General features: G+C 45.8%; 2 long non-coding RNA genes across 4 annotated transcripts in view; one reads left to right on the forward strand and one right to left on the reverse strand.

Moving 5' to 3' along the window:
• The window catches only part of LOC121834394, a 169,817-nt gene that overhangs the window by 11,571 nt on the left and 143,989 nt on the right, over positions 1-14,257 (reverse strand). The window contains exon 6 of one of the 2 annotated variants that reach the window (XR_006077180.1): positions 8,911-9,295. This is a non-coding gene — a long non-coding RNA (uncharacterized LOC121834394). Of the gene's footprint in view, positions 1-8,692; positions 9,296-14,257 lie in introns of those variants that run through there. The other variant, XR_006077179.1, reaches the window with a different exon arrangement.
• LOC121834390 lies at positions 1,751-11,296 on the forward strand. Of its 2 annotated transcripts, XR_006077171.1 has the most exons (3): positions 1,751-2,017; positions 9,559-9,705; positions 11,031-11,296. It is a non-coding gene; the product is annotated as an uncharacterized LOC121834390 (long non-coding RNA). The 2 variants fall into 2 exon arrangements; XR_006077170.1 differs by lacking the exon at positions 1,751-2,017 and having other exon boundaries at positions 9,290-9,705.

Here is a 14,257-nt window from a genome sequence, read left to right on the forward strand (position 1 = left end):
CTTTTGGTTTGGCGCAGAACCAACGCCTGCATTCAGATTTTGGCCGTCAAGGGAAAACGGACGTAGCTTGAGGGTTGAAGCTGAACAGGTAGCAAGCTAGAAGGTTACTCATGCTTCAGCTGAGCTCATCTTGTGCCTGAAAGTGCACAAGGGGAGAAAATAGAAAGGCCAGTTGTACTGTAGGGGCGTGTCTACAAAAAGCTCTGCAGGAACAAACCTTTTCCCGAGGTGGACAGCAGGGGCCTGAAGACATAAATAAAAAAGAAGTGACACATTTAACGAGTCTTCACTGCGCCAGAAAAACAAGAATCAGCTCATTTCTTTTTGAGACCTCAGAGTTTATTAGGCCAAGAATACAATTTTTCAGACGAGCTGTCTCAATGTAAAAACATACTTCCTTATTAGTACCCTGCCATGAAAATCTCACAGTTCGTATAGTGTTCTTTTTTTTTTAACCTATGAGCTAGATAACACGATTTCACACACATGTTGCTCGCAGAGAGTTGTCACAATCGGTGTTTCCATTGAAGCGGTCATCCGCAGCTGAAGAAGACTCGGGTCAGGAGGCCATTGGTTTCTTGAAACGGAGGGCCAGCCGTGCGACATGCTCGTGCTGCACAAAAGACAAAACAATCTTTAGCGCCCTACATTTAAAAAGATACGCGAAACGATCTCACGCCAAATATATTTTTTAGGCCAGGCTCGCAGAATTGTGGAATGCCTTTTTCCCCCCTATTATAGTTTGATCGCACACCTCAATTTCAAAATGAACCTTGTCATCTCCTTTCCCGAGGCAGTATTCCATCATTTCGCGGCGGACGCGCTTTAGAGCTCAATTATAGAGTATACACTTTATAGTGAAAGCTTTCTTTGCCGAGCATAGACCTATCAAGAAGCAGTTGGATGAAATATCGGTATTCGACGCGGGTCTTGCTCGCGCTCTGGTGAGCCTTCAAACGACCAGCCGCTCCGCCGAGCGCGCGCCGCACGAGATGAATGAATTAAATTAATCTCGCGCGCATAGCGAACGTTCCTTTTACCCGAGGGAGCGCTTCAGAACAAAAAAGCAAATTGTGGTAGCAAATGATGAAGCGGTGAGCAATATCGAACACGAAAATGACTGCTTTCGTGCGGGAAGTCGCGTCAGTGCCCGTACAGTAATCCATCGACTCGATCCGAGGTAAACTACAGTCGTCGGGTCTTCTACGGAACGCGTGCTCACGTTTGACACCAACATCGCGTCTCGGAAACGAAAATTCAGCCTCGGAGGGCCGAACACAGGTTCGGAAATTAGAATTGGCCGCCATGACCATGCCCACGGTGAAAGCGTCGTAGCTTCGCGAAAGCTTTTATTTCACACGTTCAAAGTGGTGTCCATAGAGTCTAGAAAGAACAAGGAACACATCGGTGCCAGCGGTGATGAGATACGACCAGTATTAATGAAGGGAGATCAACGAGAATGCTTCCCTTAATAAATAGTTCAAAATAAAATTGAGTGCCTCCTGGCGGAGGGCAGACCCACTAGCCGAGGCGAGTGGTGTGTCTGCCCTCCACCAGGCAGCGCGATCCACCTTCCCGACGTTTTTGTGGCTAGGTGGCGTAAGCTACCGCCGGATCCAAAGGGCTCAGCCGTATTTATCTATCCATCCATCCGCCGTTACCAAGTTGCGCGCGCACACGCTTCTTAGTAACCCGTGGCAACGGTTACTTTTTTTTCCTTCTCTTTGTTTGTCCCCCCGGTTTCTTTCTTTGGCCCGCTAATTGCTCGTTTGTTCTTTTGTCTTTCTCTTTGTTTCTTTCTCTCTCCTCCTCGCTCATCCTCCTCCGCTTTCCTTTGTTCCGAGAGGCCGGCCCCAGTGTGGTTTCGGTTGTGCTTCGGAGCAGTCGCGTAGTCACCCGTGTCCAGCTCCTGCTTTGTTCTTTGTTCCGAAATCGGTCTTCTTCTTCTTCGGACCCCGAACGTCGCCTCACGGTTCCTGCGTTCGTCAAAGGGCCTCCTTTCGTTCGACACATTGGGGTAAGTGTACGTCCATTATACTATCCTTTAATTCGAGTTTTTTATTCCGATTATTTGCCAAAAGAAAGTGGTTTAGGTTTTTCAGCAAAAAAAGAATAATAATTCCGTTTAAATTCAAAATAATTTGTACGCCTATTGGACAATTTCTTTAGCTTTCGGAAAGTGCTCAAAGTGTCAGTCTATAAATGCGAATAAATAATAGCTCCCCACTGCTGCTCCAGAAACGAAGTATATTTTTTCTGCAACTGTTCTTTCCTCCGTGCGACGTCGTGTGTTGCCGTCCCCACGTCGCTGCAGATATGGCGCTTTCTAAACTGAAACGCGTCGACATTCCTGCTCTTGTTTAAATCATACGCTGCTATAAAAATCCCTCTCTAACTCAATGACTGCTTGGCCGTGAGGGAAAGCGCGCCCTTGAGTATTAATTAGGCGCGTACAGAAGCTTATTTAATCGCAAACTAAGGCGCTAATTGTTCCCTACCTCTCGTCCGAAGCAGGGACTTGTAGCACGAATTGGTGATTTTTTGTGATTTTTTGAAGGAGCAGGGGAGGCACGTTTAGAGCGAAATTCATGCATTGGCCGTGTGGGAAAGCGCGACTTTGAGTATTAATTAGGCGCGTACAGAAGCTTATTTAATCGTAAAATAAGGCGCTAATTGTTCGCTAACTCTCGCCCGAAGCAGGGACTTGTAGCACGAATTGGTGATTTTTTGTGATTTTTTGAAGCAGCAGGGGAGGCACGTTTAGAGCGAAATTCATGCATTGGCCGTGTGGGAAAGCGCGACTTTGAGTATTAATTAGGCGCGTACAGAAGCTTATTTAATCGCAAACTAAGGCGCTAATTGTTCCCTACCTCTCGCCCGAAGCAGGGACTTGTAGCACGAATTGGTGATTTTTTGTGATTTTTTGAAGGAGCAGGGGAGGCACGTTTAGAGCGAAATTCATGCATTGGCCGTGTGGGAAAGCGCGACTTTGAGTATTAATTAGGCGCGTGCAGAAGCTTATTTAATCGTAAAATAAGGCGCTAATTGTTCGCTAACTCTCGCCCGAAGCAGGGACTTGTAGCACGAATTGGTGATTTTTTGTGATTTTTTGAAGCAGCAGGGGAGGCACGTTTAGAGCGAAATTCATGCATTGGCCGTGAGGGAAAGCGCGACTTTGAGTATTAATTAGGCGCGTGCAGAAGCTTATTTAATCGTAAAATAAGGCGCTAATTGTTCGCTAACTCTCGCCCGAAGCAGGGACTTGTAGCACGAATTGGTGATTTTTTGAAGCAGCAGGGGAGGCACGTTTAGAGCGAAATTCATGCATTGGCCGTGTGGGAAAGCGCGACTTTGAGTATTAATTAGGCGCGTGCAGAAGCTTATTTAATCGTAAAATAAGGCGCTAATTGTTCGCTAACTCTCGCCCGAAGCAGGGACTTGTAGCACGAATTGGTGATTTTTTGTGATTTTTTGAAGGAGCAGGGGAGGCACGTTTAGAGCGAAATTCATGCATTGCCCGTGTGGGAAAGCGCGACTTTGAGTATTAATTAGGCGCGTGCAGAAGCTTATTTAATCGTAAAATAAGGCGCTAATTGTTCGCTAACTCTCGCCCGAAGCAGGGACTTGTAGCACGAATTGGTGATTTTTTGTGATTTTTTGAAGCAGCAGGGGAGGCACGTTTAGAGCGAAATTCATGCATTGGCCGTGTGGGAAAGCGCGACTTTGAGTATTAATTAGGCGCGTGCAGAAGCTTATTTAATCGTAAAATAAGGCGCTAATTGTTCGCTAACTCTCGCCCGAAGCAGGGACTTGTAGCACGAATTGGTGATTTTTTGTGATTTTTTGAAGCAGCAGGGGAGGCACGTTTAGAGCGAAATTCATGCATTGGCCGTGAGGGAAAGCGCGACTTTGAGTATTAATTAGGCGCGTGCAGAAGCTTATTTAATCGTAAAATAAGGCGCTAATTGTTCGCTAACTCTCGCCCGAAGCAGGGACTTGTAGCACGAATTGGTGATTTTTTGAAGCAGCAGGGGAGGCACGTTTAGAGCGAAATTCATGCATTGGCCGTGTGGGAAAGCGCGACTTTGAGTATTAATTAGGCGCGTGCAGAAGCTTATTTAATCGTAAAATAAGGCGCTAATTGTTCGCTAACTCTCGCCCGAAGCAGGGACTTGTAGCACGAATTGGTGATTTTTTGTGATTTTTTGAAGCAGCAGGGGAGGCACGTTTAGAGCGAAATTCATGCATTGGCCGTGAGGGAAAGCGCGACTTTGAGTATTAATTAGGCGCGTGCAGAAGCTTATTTAATCGTAAAATAAGGCGCTAATTGTTCGCTAACTCTCGCCCGAAGCAGGGACTTGTAGCACGAATTGGTGATTTTTTGTGATTTTTTGAAGCAGCAGGGGAGGCACGTTTAGAGCGAAATTCATGCATTGCCCGTGTGGGAAAGCGCGACTTTGAGTATTAATTAGGCGCGTGCAGAAGCTTATTTAATCGTAAAATAAGGCGCTAATTGTTCGCTAACTCTCGCCCGAAGCAGGGACTTGTAGCACGAATTGGTGATTTTTTGTGATTTTTTGAAGCAGCAGGGGAGGCACGTTTAGAGCGAAATTCATGCATTGGCCGTGAGGGAAAGCGCGACTTTGAGTATTAATTAGGCGCGTGCAGAAGCTTATTTAATCGTAAAATAAGGCGCTAATTGTTCGCTAACTCTCGCCCGAAGCAGGGACTTGTAGCACGAATTGGTGATTTTTTGTGATTTTTTGAAGCAGCAGGGGAGGCACGTTTAGAGCGAAATTCATGCATTGGCCGTGAGGGAAAGCGCGACTTTGAGTATTAATTAGGCGCGTGCAGAAGCTTATTTAATCGTAAAATAAGGCGCTAATTGTTCGCTAACTCTCGCCCGAAGCAGGGACTTGTAGCACGAATTGGTGATTTTTTGTGATTTTTTGAAGCAGCAGGGGAGGCACGTTTAGAGCGAAATTCATGCATTGGCCGTGAGGGAAAGCGCGACTTTGAGTATTAATTAGGCGCGTGCAGAAGCTTATTTAATCGTAAAATAAGGCGCTAATTGTTCGCTAACTCTCGCCCGAAGCAGGGACTTGTAGCACGAATTGGTGATTTTTTGTGATTTTTTGAAGCAGCAGGGGAGGCACGTTTAGAGCGAAATTCATGCATTGGCCGTGAGGGAAAGCGCGACTTTGAGTATTAATTAGGCGCGTGCAGAAGCTTATTTAATCGTAAAATAAGGCGCTAATTGTTCGCTAACTCTCGCCCGAAGCAGGGACTTGTAGCACGAATTGGTGATTTTTTGTGATTTTTTGAAGCAGCAGGGGAGGCACGTTTAGAGCGAAATTCATGCATTGGCCGTGTGGGAAAGCGCGACTTTGAGTATTAATTAGGCGCGTGCAGAAGCTTATTTAATCGTAAAATAAGGCGCTAATTGTTCGCTAACTCTCGCCCGAAGCAGGGACTTGTAGCACGAATTGGTGATTTTTTGTGATTTTTTGAAGCAGCAGGGGAGGCACGTTTAGAGCGAAATTCATGCATTGCCCGTGTGGGAAAGCGCGACTTTGAGTATTAATTAGGCGCGTGCAGAAGCTTATTTAATCGTAAAATAAGGCGCTAATTGTTCGCTAACTCTCGCCCGAAGCAGGGACTTGTAGCACGAATTGGTGATTTTTTGAAGCAGCAGGGGAGGCACGTTTAGAGCGAAATTCATGCATTGGCCGTGTGGGAAAGCGCGACTTTGAGTATTAATTAGGCGCGTGCAGAAGCTTATTTAATCGTAAAATAAGGCGCTAATTGTTCGCTAACTCTCGCCCGAAGCAGGGACTTGTAGCACGAATTGGTGATTTTTTGTGATTTTTTGAAGCAGCAGGGGAGGCACGTTTAGAGCGAAATTCATGCATTGGCCGTGAGGGAAAGCGCGACTTTGAGTATTAATTAGGCGCGTGCAGAAGCTTATTTAATCGTAAAATAAGGCGCTAATTGTTCGCTAACTCTCGCCCGAAGCAGGGACTTGTAGCACGAATTGGTGATTTTTTGAAGCAGCAGGGGAGGCACGTTTAGAGCGAAATTCATGCATTGGCCGTGTGGGAAAGCGCGACTTTGAGTATTAATTAGGCGCGTGCAGAAGCTTATTTAATCGTAAAATAAGGCGCTAATTGTTCGCTAACTCTCGCCCGAAGCAGGGACTTGTAGCACGAATTGGTGATTTTTTGTGATTTTTTGAAGCAGCAGGGGAGGCACGTTTAGAGCGAAATTCATGCATTGGCCGTGAGGGAAAGCGCGACTTTGAGTATTAATTAGGCGCGTGCAGAAGCTTATTTAATCGTAAAATAAGGCGCTAATTGTTCGCTAACTCTCGCCCGAAGCAGGGACTTGTAGCACGAATTGGTGATTTTTTGAAGCAGCAGGGGAGGCACGTTTAGAGCGAAATTCATGCATTGGCCGTGTGGGAAAGCGCGACTTTGAGTATTAATTAGGCGCGTGCAGAAGCTTATTTAATCGTAAAATAAGGCGCTAATTGTTCGCTAACTCTCGCCCGAAGCAGGGACTTGTAGCACGAATTGGTGATTTTTTGTGATTTTTTGAAGCAGCAGGGGAGGCACGTTTAGAGCGAAATTCATGCATTGGCCGTGAGGGAAAGCGCGACTTTGAGTATTAATTAGGCGCGTGCAGAAGCTTATTTAATCGTAAAATAAGGCGCTAATTGTTCGCTAACTCTCGCCCGAAGCAGGGACTTGTAGCACGAATTGGTGATTTTTTGAAGCAGCAGGGGAGGCACGTTTAGAGCGAAATTCATGCATTGGCCGTGTGGGAAAGCGCGACTTTGAGTATTAATTAGGCGCGTGCAGAAGCTTATTTAATCGTAAAATAAGGCGCTAATTGTTCGCTAACTCTCGCCCGAAGCAGGGACTTGTAGCACGAATTGGTGATTTTTTGTGATTTTTTGAAGGAGCAGGGGAGGCACGTTTAGAGCGAAATTCATGCATTGCCCGTGTGGGAAAGCGCGACTTTGAGTATTAATTAGGCGCGTGCAGAAGCTTATTTAATCGTAAAATAAGGCGCTAATTGTTCGCTAACTCTCGCCCGAAGCAGGGACTTGTAGCACGAATTGGTGATTTTTTGTGATTTTTTGAAGCAGCAGGGGAGGCACGTTTAGAGCGAAATTCATGCATTGGCCGTGTGGGAAAGCGCGACTTTGAGTATTAATTAGGCGCGTACAGAAGCTTATTTAATCGTAAAATAAGGCGCTAATTGTTCGCTAACTCTCGCCCGAAGCAGGGACTTGTAGCACGAATTGGTGATTTTTTGTGATTTTTTGAAGCAGCAGGGGAGGCACGTTTAGAGCGAAATTCATGCATTGGCCGTGTGGGAAAGCGCGACTTTGAGTATTAATTATGCGCGTGCAGAAGCTTATTTAATCGTAAAATAAGGCGCTAATTGTTCGCTAACTCTCGCCCGAAGCAGGGACTTGTAGCACGAATTGGTGATTTTTTGTGATTTTTTGAAGCAGCAGGGGAGGCACGTTTAGAGCGAAATTCATGCATTGGCCGTGTGGGAAAGCGCGACTTTGAGTATTAATTAGGCGCGTGCAGAAGCTTATTTAATCGTAAAATAAGGCGCTAATTGTTCGCTAACTCTCGCCCGAAGCAGGGACTTGTAGCGCAAATTGGTGATTTTTTGTGATTTTTTGAAGGAGCAGGGGAGGCACGTTTAGAGCGAAATTCATGCATTGGCCGTGTGGGAAAGCGCGACTTTGAGTATTAATTAGGCGCGTACAGAAGCTTATTTAATCGTAAAATAAGGCGCTAATTGTTCGCTAACTCTCGCCCGAAGCAGGGACTTGTAGCACGAATTGGTGATTTTTTGTGATTTTTTGAAGCAGCAGGGGAGGCACGTTTAGAGCGAAATTCATGCATTGGCCGTGTGGGAAAGCGCGACTTTGAGTATTAATTAGGCGCGTGCAGAAGCTTATTTAATCGTAAAATAAGGCGCTAATTGTTCGCTAACTCTCGCCCGAAGCAGGGACTTGTAGCACGAATTGGTGATTTTTTGTGATTTTTTGAAGCAGCAGGGGAGGCACGTTTAGAGCGAAATTCATGCATTGGCCGTGTGGGAAAGCGCGACTTTGAGTATTAATTAGGCGCGTGCAGAAGCTTATTTAATCGTAAAATAAGGCGCTAATTGTTCGCTAACTCTCGCCCGAAGCAGGGACTTGTAGCACGAATTGGTGATTTTTTGTGATTTTTTGAAGGAGCAGGGGAGGCACGTTTAGAGCGAAATTCATGCATTGGCCGTGTGGGAAAGCGCGACTTTGAGTATTAATTAGGCGCGTGCAGAAGCTTATTTAATCGTAAAATAAGGCGCTAATTGTTCGCTAACTCTCGCCCGAAGCAGGGACTTGTAGCACGAATTGGTGATTTTTTGTGATTTTTTGAAGGAGCAGGGGAGGCACGTTTAGAGCGAAATTCATGCATTGGCCGTGTGGGAAAGCGCGACTTTGAGTATTAATTAGGCGCGTGCAGAAGCTTATTTAATCGCAAACTAAGGCTCTTAATGTTCGCTACCTCTCGTCCGAGGCACGCACTTCTAGCACGAATTGGTGATTTTTTAGGATTTTTTGAAGGAACGTTGTCTAACCTGGAAGGCAGATAGTAAACAAACGGGCGCGACGGGATTTCTAGATCGAATTAAACGCACATAGCAGTTATTCATTCGTTGTTCCACGCAAGAAATGCGTGTACATGACGCTGGGAATAAGAGAAATTTTAGAAGCGAATACTTTTTTTTTTAATCAATATTTGTTACGCGAAGAAGAGATTTCGAAGCGCGGCCGAGCGCTTTATAGTCCGGACTCCTATTCAAACCACGAGAGAGAGAGATAGAAGCATTCTCAAATACCTTTCCTTGCATGGTGTCTAGCGGTCCAGATGTTATCCAAAGTCCAGAGTAATCCAAAGTTCACCAGGAAAGTGCACACACACACACACGTTCACGGAAGCGTCCACGTTGAGACGGGGCACGGCCGTTTTGAAATCACCCGAGACTGGGGTAGAAGCATCAAATCGTAGAAGGGACAGAAAATAGACATTTTCTGTCCCTTCTACTATTTCAAGCTTCTTCTCTACCCCAGTCTCGGGCTATTTCAACGTTGTTAACATTCACCAGCTCGCCCGCGCACCCTCTTCTCTTGACTCGCAACGAAGCGCACACACAGACGTGGATTTGGGCGGCCGTTTGTGAAGTTGGGCGACTGAGGTAGGGACTAGCGGCAGAGAGAGGATTTCTGGAATAGAAAAGAAAAGTGTTGTCATTTCAACAAAGGGTACAATAGATATTTTTGTTTTTAGATTCGGTCGGTTTTAATTAAAGAGTTGTAATTCTAGGCTCTAGTTGAAAAAGGTCGACACAGAACGTAATAGCACCCTGGGTACCGTTACGACGTGCGTCGACATTTTTGCGCGGGTTTTGACCGTTAGGGGTTTGGAGAAGGTATCATCATCATGATCCAGGGTTTCGGTTTGGGTTCTGTGTGTTTTCTCACTCCAGGTCACGTGATGTTTTTGTCGGAGCAAGGATGAGTCACCCTCGCCTCAACGGCGCCTGGCTGTTGCTGTGCGTGTTCTGTCTGGGCCCGGGCTCACTTTCAGAAGGAGCCGAGAACGGAAGAAGGTCGGATTACCGTAACTCGAGAAGGTATTTGCTCATTTCCTTGTTCTTTGCCCAAAGTCGTTGTTTGTGTGAGCGCGTGCGTTTTGCGAGGAGATTATGTTGTGCTCGGCGGTTGGTAGATGGAAATGTTGTTCTCGGAGAGATTCTGCACGCTTTTTCGAGTGTCGGCAAAGAAGGCTTTTAATGGGATCTACTATATTGATATAGGCGCACATAGGCGGAGCGGCTGGTCGTTTTTTTGAAGGCTCTTTACCAGAGCGCGAGCAAGAATTACCTATGCGTGTTTGATGCAAGTTCTTTTTTTGATAGGTCCATGCTCGGCAAAGATATAAAGTGTATTTTGAAGCGCGTATTCCATCGCGAAATGATGGAATACCAGTGATGTGATAATTGCGCCAAACTGCACCAAGGGGCTAACCTTGCTACATCCTGCTACATTTCACCGAAATATGGCTAATCTGCGCCAAAGAAGCAATTTTGGTCGCCTTTCAATAACGAAACTAAACTGAGAACCGTAATTGTGTAAGCTAGGTCGCACAAGACGCCACCCGACACAAAGTACCCTGTATCAATCGTCTATTTGGTCTTGCATGATTTTTCCCGACGTCTCGCGTTTCGTGTACTCGTCGTCTCAAAAATCTCGTCTCTAGTGTATCGGATGCCAAACATGCCGTCATGCTGTGAAACAAAACCACGTTTTTGCGCGGCGGGAGTTACTTTTTGAGCTTCGTGCGACGTCGTGTGTTGCCGTCCCCACGTCGCTGCAGATATTTCTAAACTGAAACGCGTCGACATTCTTGTTTAAATCATACGCTGCTATAAAAATCCCTCTCTAACTCAATGACTGCTTGGCCAAGTTTTGATTACTTAGGTTTTCCTGGTGGGCTTTCTTTCGAGGGGGACCCCGGTACGTGAAAAATGTGCCGCGAAAGAAAGTTGGTGAAGAGAAGTGAGCTAAAGCAAAGAAGGCAATGTCTGAACCCGCACAGCGTGCATGGGCGACCGTTGGAGCCGACTTCTTGCACGAATTCTTTTGTTCTTTTCACGCGAAACACGGAATCGAGTTTTTTTCCCCTCATTCCTGCTTGTAGGTTTCACTGACGATGTTTCCCGGATGGGAGACGAAACGTTTGATTAAATTGTTAATCTTGTTGAGTAAAGTCGGAGCAGTTTTTTTTTTATCAAACACGGAATTGGCGGCGGCGCGGAGCTAGGAAGCCGGCCTCTACGAACTCAAACGTTTCATCACTCTCTGACGCACGGAAGAAAAGAAAAAAAGATATGTGTATGGCGTAAGAACGTTCGGTGCATCTTTAATGTAGGGCGCTAAAGATTGTCTTTTTGTGCAGCGCAAGAGCGAGTTGCACGGCTGGCCCTCCGTTTCAAGTGACCTCCTTCAGCTGCGGATGACCTGTGCTTAATCAAGACCGCTTGAATGGCAACTGAGAACTTGCTCCAAGCAAAAAGTGTTTTTATGAAATCGTGTTAGCTCGTGCGAATTCACTGAATAGGAACAAGTGTGCTTTCATCGAGACAGCTCGTCCGGAAACTTGCATTGTCGGCCTAATAAAGTTTGACGTCAAGCCTAATAAAACGTGAGGTTAAAACGGAGAAATCTGTTGTTTTGTATTTTGCTTGTGAGGACGAAGCCCCTGCTGTGCACACCTGCGGAAACGAAGTAAGTACCTTATCAGTTTGTTCAGAGATTTGATTTTTTCCCGTGGTAATCGTGAAAAAAAAAAGAGCGAGGACATAAATTCTTCTTTCTTATGTTTGAGCTTATTGCAAGACGCTATGAGCGGCGTTCTATTATATCTATACATAGCCTTTGAACTTGTGTTTTTTCTTCTTTCTTTTTGTGATCTCCAGTGTACCAGATTTGTCGGTTTACTGTTATTTTTTTTGTTCCTTCTCGTCGCACCCTGCTTGGGGATTGGAAATGGCCTGCAGTGTAAATGAATAGAAACCAAATATAAAAAAAGAATTTAAATACTTCCCGACGCCATAGGGTCTTGATCTGCTTACAAATGCATTTAAATACTCTTTTCCCAGAACCATAACAGAATGAAACAGCCTACCTCATCGCAGATTTATATCTGACAATGTTTTGTAGTCGATCGAGCGTTTGTTTCATGTGCAACTCTTTGCATGGTGTTTTAATTTTCCTCTTGCCCACTACTGCCACTCCTCCCAACTTTGTTGTGAGCTATTACATTACAATTTTCCCCTGTTCCGCTCTCCCATTTTACGGATTACCTGGTGTTGCGTTTTTAATATAATATAACAATCTGAGGTTAAACGGACAAAGAGGCCCCTGCTGTGCACACCTGCGGAAACAAAGTAAGTACCTTATCAGTATTATTCAGAAATTTGACTTTTTCCTGTGGTAATCGTGAAAAAAAAAAAAGAAATGTGTTTTTTTATGTGTGTGCTCGCCCAAAAGCGAGCACATGCATTCTTTTAACGTTCTCTGTTGCGCTTATTGCAAGACGCTGTCAGCGGCGTTGTATTATCTATACAGCCTTTGAACTTGCGTTTTCTCTTCTTTTTTTGTATCTCTGTACTTTGTATTCAAGTATATCAATCCACAAGTGCTAGCTGGGTCATTTATTTTAACCAGGCGAGTGGGATGTTCCGAGGAACATTCTAGGCGCGTCTCATCGATGTAGCTAATCTAATAAGAAAGTTACGAATAAAAAGTTTACGTGTAAGGCTTCATTCTGTGGTGTTGTGATTTGGCATATGCTCGTATAAAGAAAACTACGATAGTTAGAAGGTTCTAATTCGCAGCGAATGATCGCGCTCTGAATTTAGACGCACTGTTAAATTTTCATCGCTCCAGCTCGTCTAGAACTCGTTATACTCGCGAAAACAGGTTTTTGGGAATCTGCTTGGAGATTAAAAACCCCGACCAAGTTCAATCGTTCACCCGTGAATATTCAAAACCGCTGGAGTGCATTCATCGATTGTGGTCGTGAAAACAACATCATATGAAAGTGTGTGTGCAGTGAAACCGTGTCAGCTCATCTCAAGTTTCGCGAAATAAACGACGTTTGAAAGTTTTCGGATCGAAGCCAGCCATTCGCATTCCTCACTTTAGGCACCGATCCTTTCTTCGATCTCGCTTCATTAATACTCGTCGTATCTCGTCACCGCTAGCACCGATGTGTTCCTTGGTCTTTCTAGACTCTACGGACACCACTTTGAACGTGTGTAATAAAAGGTTTCGCGATGCTACGACGCTCTTGCCGTGGGCATGGTCATGGCGGCCAATTGTACTTTCCGAACATGTGTTCGGACCTCCGAGGCTGAATTTTCGTTTCCGAGCCGCGATGTTGGTGTCAAACGTGAGCACGCGTTCCGTAGAAGACCCGACGACTGTAGTTTGCCTCGGATCGAGTCGATAGTTTAATCTACGAGCACTGATGCGACTTCCCGCACGAAAGCAGTCATTTTCAGGTTCGATATTGCTCACCGCTTCACCATTTGATACCACAATTTGCTTTTTTGTTCTGAAGCGCTCCCTCGGGTAAAAGGAACGTTCGCTATGCGCGCGAGATTATTTTAATTCATTCATCTCGTGCGGCGCGCGCTCGGCGGAGCCGCTAGTCGTTTGAAGGCTCACCAGAGCGCGAGCAAGACTTCAAAGAGCTGCCGCTCGCTCGTAATTAGAAAACCATTATAGGTACGTACAACTATCAACTTGTTGGGAAGGGACAAATACACATATGTGCTGCAAGAGGGCCTCCACACAACCCTACAGAGCTTTTTGCAGACATGCCCCTACAGTACAACTGGCCCGACACTTTCTATTTTGTCCCCTTCTGCACTTTCTGGCGCAAGATGAGCTAAAGTGAAGCACGAGTAACCTTCTAGGTTGCTATCTGTTCAGTTTGAACCCTCAAGCTACGTCCCTCTTCCCTCGACGGCCAAAATTTGAACGCAGGCATGGTTACTGCGGAATACAAAAAGTCTGCCTTTTGTCTCCGAGGGACGTTCATTCTGTGTTATGGTCGTCTTTTCCAGAGACGGTGAGGACAAATACACATCTGTGCTGCAAGAGGGCCTCCACACAACCCTACGGAGCTTTTTGTAGACATGCCCCTACAGTATAACTGGCCCCACACTTTCTATTCTGTCCCCTTCTGCACTTTCTGGCGCAAGATGAGCTAAACTGAAGCACGAGTAACCTTCTAGCTTGCTACCTGTTCAGTTTGAACCCTCAAGCTACGTCCCTTTTCCCTTGACGGCCAAAATTTGAACGCAGGCGTTGTTTCTGTCTGAAAGCAAAAGTCTGCCATTTGTCTCCGAGGGACGTCCATTCTGTGTTACGGTGGTCACTTTGCACAGCCAGGATAACGCTGTCTGCAGTCGTGCTGGGACGTCCTTGCTGCGGCTTGGCCGACACATTTGTTTTCTCGGCTTCCGTACTTTCCCACGTCGGCTTGTTTCAAGTCCAGCTACAGCATTCTTGTCGAATGGTACCTGTGAATTCTGAAGGCTTGATGTCGACCTGTATTCTCTGCACAGCCCCCTACGGGGTTCTGCAGAAAGCCCTGTCTTAGTAAATCACGTA

This window comes from Ixodes scapularis, unplaced genomic scaffold (assembly GCF_016920785.2).
Source record: "Ixodes scapularis isolate PalLabHiFi unplaced genomic scaffold, ASM1692078v2 ptg001131l_1___fragment_1__unscaffolded, whole genome shotgun sequence".
Taxonomy (NCBI): Eukaryota; Metazoa; Arthropoda; class Arachnida; order Ixodida; family Ixodidae; genus Ixodes; species Ixodes scapularis.